Raw genomic sequence first — 3,831 nt, 5'->3', positions numbered from 1 at the left:
TTTAATAAAGACTTCAAAGGCAGCAGCTACAAGCAAGTCAAACTCTCTTTATCTCTGGTTAGAACTGGCATAAAGGATGTGAGAAATTGTTTGTGTTGATGACATTAATGATGTTTAAGATTTATGGATTGGCTAGACATGTTAATCGAGCACCAGTGCCTTTGCATAAACAAGGTTTAAAATCAAGAAGCTCATTCCCTTTGGAGTAGTATTCAAAGGCCTAGATTTATGCTGGTTCTGAGATGAATCACAGAACATGATTCTGTTGCTTGATTCTGATTAAAGTCTGGCTGGATTCTGCCATTAGTAATTGTTACATCTGTCTCAAGTGGATCTTTTTGCAAGATAGAGTGCATAGAGTGCTTAAAAGGACGGGGAGCTGGAACATCATCAAGCTTCATACAAACAGGCTGTATGACTGTTCTTGTGCCCCTTGTTGCAATCTAGGCAGATGTGGCAGGGTTGAGACCAACCTTCACTGGAGCATGCAACCTGTTACTGAGAACTGAGGTGGGACCTGTAGTCCTCTTCTACCTTTAAGTATTTTAGGCTTCTGATGTCTGTCATCTGAAGAATCTAATAATTGTAGGACCCAAGTTGACTTAGTTCATAGTCAAGAGGTAATTTTTAAAAAATAGACACAAAATTGTAGAATATTTTTCAGGGAAATATATTTCAAATACAAACCAAATAATGTTGGATAAAGAGGGTTATTTCATAATAATGAAAGGTACAATTAGGAGTAAAGGTATGATGATAACCTGTTCAATAATAAGCCTAATACCTAATAACCTAGGTGCTGGCAATGTGCTGAACTCTTCAGGTACATGATCCCGTTTACAGCTTCACACTTGTTCTGTGAGGCTAGGAATTTTTGTTATATCTGTTTTCCAGATGCGGAAGCTGAATATTGGGAACATTAAATAATTCTTCTGGAGCAAATCTATCTATATAAAATGGCAGAGAGAGAGAGACTAAAAATCAAAATTTTCTCCCTCTAAAATCTATGCTACTAAGCACCATGTTGTAGTGTTTGGTATGTTCTGAATAATAGCATCTATTCACTTGTTTATTTTACAAAACATTTAGTGAGTATCTACTGCTAGGTCTTAGAGTTTGAAACTGGTAGTGTAGCTATTAATACAACAAATAAATAAGACAGACACAATGCACACACTCATGGAACCAGCATTCTGATTTTAAACTAGTAATTATACAAATACCTCCAAAAGTGCAATTCTGGTACTAAAAAAAGTGCTACAGGATGAATGAAGAGAGCTCTGAGAACATATAGGAAGGAGAACTAAGCCACAGTGGCAGAAGGTAGAGGATTGATGAGCAAAACCTTCCTGCGGGAGAGACTAGAGATTAGGAGGCTGATAGCCTCCAAGAAATACAGATGTGGCAGATCTGGGAGGTGCCTGGTCACATCGTTAAATAGAATGTTTACCACAGCTTCAACATGTTACTATTAAATATATAAATTAGTGGGAGAAATTATTCCCATCCACAGTGAATTCCTCACACCACAAAAAAACCACAGAATCCTCTCACATAGCACTTTCAAGTGTTTATTCAGATTATTAAATTCTTAAAGACAGAGAACCAAAAATCTGAAGGATTCCATGGTATCTGCTGTGTAAGCATCAACCAGAAATTGAAATAAAACTAATCTCAGCCATCATAAAAAAACCCATCACTTGTTGGATGGTTTTATTTTCATTTTAGCCAACAGGGAACTGAAATATTAAATCCTTTGTTTCAATTCCAGATGTGTGTGGAATCATTCACTACAACCCAAAGAGATATGGACTATTATCTCTTTTTATTGTTGGGAAACCTGATAGATAAATATGTAAAATAACTTGCCAAAGTTCACGTGTTTAGTAAGTGGCAAAACTGGAATTTAACACCACCCCCCAACCACAGGATTCAGACCCAAGCACTCTGACTTTGGAATCCTGTTTTTAACACTGTTAGATTGTTTAGGCACTTATATTGAATGCTAATATATTAATATTTAGAAAATATCCATATATTTTTATATACCTATGAGTCGATATACCTATGAAATACATATATGTGTATGTACATTTCTTAATTTCCAAATTTTTCTTACACAGAAAGTAGAAAATAACAGAGGAAAAGCTAAAATTAAAAAATTAGCTGGACATGGTGGTGCATACCTGTAGTTCCAGATACTCAGGAAGCTGAGATGGGAGGATTGCTTGAGCCCAGGAGTTTGAGGCTGCAATATACTATGATTGTGCCTGTGAATAGCCACTGCACTCCAGCCTAGGCAACATAGAAAGACCCTGTCTCTGCAACAAAAAAAAAAAAAGAAAGAAAGAAAAGAAAAGAGAAGAGAAGGAAAAAAAAGTGATGAAGTCAGTATATACCAGGAAAGAAAACTAAGAAAGGAGAACAGATGAGGTGATATTTAATACTGTACAATTAAATAAACTGTGATTCTTGTGTTATCGTCACATGTGGTGCTATTTATTACAATAGCTGAGGAAGTGAGGGTGCTACTTGCAGTTGTGGGGACTTTTCTTTTTTGTCGTGGCTGTTGAAAGTTGACTGGAGAGTGAACACTGCTCTGAGCTTTAGGAAACTAACATCCACTTGTTCCTGTTTGTAAGACAATTCCCAAATCTAGCTGAGTCTGTACGGCAGGTCTCCACCCCTCCCCTCCACATCTTCTCCTCTCTCACTGAACACTACTCAGATCATGCCTCTTCTTGCCTCATGGTGGCCATGGATACTAGTTTCGTCCAGCGACATTTCCCAAGCCAGTATTTCTCAGCACTCTGTTCCACAGTAACGTTACTAGGCATTAATAAGCGTGCTGTGAAAGATCAGTTTCATGCCCTTCAACATCGGGCTCTCTTACTCACCCTTTAAGCTCCAATTCAAAAGCCCCTATTCTTCCCTGGCACTGCTCCTCCCAAGCAGGAAGAAACCTCTTTTCCTCTGCACTTCTATAACTCTTCATGTCCGCTTGATTTATGGGTGCTTGTAACTGTTATCTTATGTTAGAGTTATTCTCTCTTGGACTCTAGGTTCTTTGACATCCATGTTTAGATACCCTCCACAAAATATAGCACTAATCCTACCTCTCAATATAAATAACACTGAGTTACTTGAAAGCTAAAGATGAAAGTACAGTGGTCACCGAAGCCTATCCTGTTGTTATTTCCCTTTCCAGAACAAATCCAACCCTGAAAGAAGTTATAAATGCCAATTAGATCTATGTGAATGCTTTAAAAAATTATTATTAAAGAGTAGTTCAGGCATTGAGAATCTTCTGTAATACTTTCATTGATTGATTCTAGTTGACTTTAAAAATCTGCCGTGAAATATAGTGAATATATGTTTTTCAATACACAAAGCTAATGATTTAGAACAGATTTTCTTTCCTTAGAAATTACCCAGTGAAACATAAAAATGAAGCTTTATGGAGATCTAAAGCAGTAAGTATGAAAATACCACAAATGAGGTATCTGAGAGATAACCTACCATTAGTTTTCTATTAGCAAGGGTATATGATAGTTCCATTTGTTTTAGAAAGATGTGTTATATAAGGGACTGAAATCCCAGATACAGAAGGGAATGTACATTGATTTCTTTGAAATGATTTATGATTTAGGCTCTGGTGGGAAATCACTTTTTTCATTTTACATCTCACTTGAAAACATTCACCTAATTTGGTCCAAGAAAGTTCTTTTTCTCCTAAAAAAGTCCACTGTTAAGTGAAAATTTCTGTAAAAATTCTACATTTTCTTATTGTTTTAGGATTCAGAGTATTGAAAAAAGTAACTTGGACCTTGA

The sequence above is a fragment of the Propithecus coquereli genome, unplaced genomic scaffold (assembly GCF_000956105.1).
Source record: "Propithecus coquereli isolate 6110/MARCELLA unplaced genomic scaffold, Pcoq_1.0 Scaffold74, whole genome shotgun sequence".
NCBI lineage: Eukaryota > Metazoa > Chordata > Mammalia > Primates > Indriidae > Propithecus > Propithecus coquereli.
Note: the sequence above shows the minus strand (reverse complement) of the source record.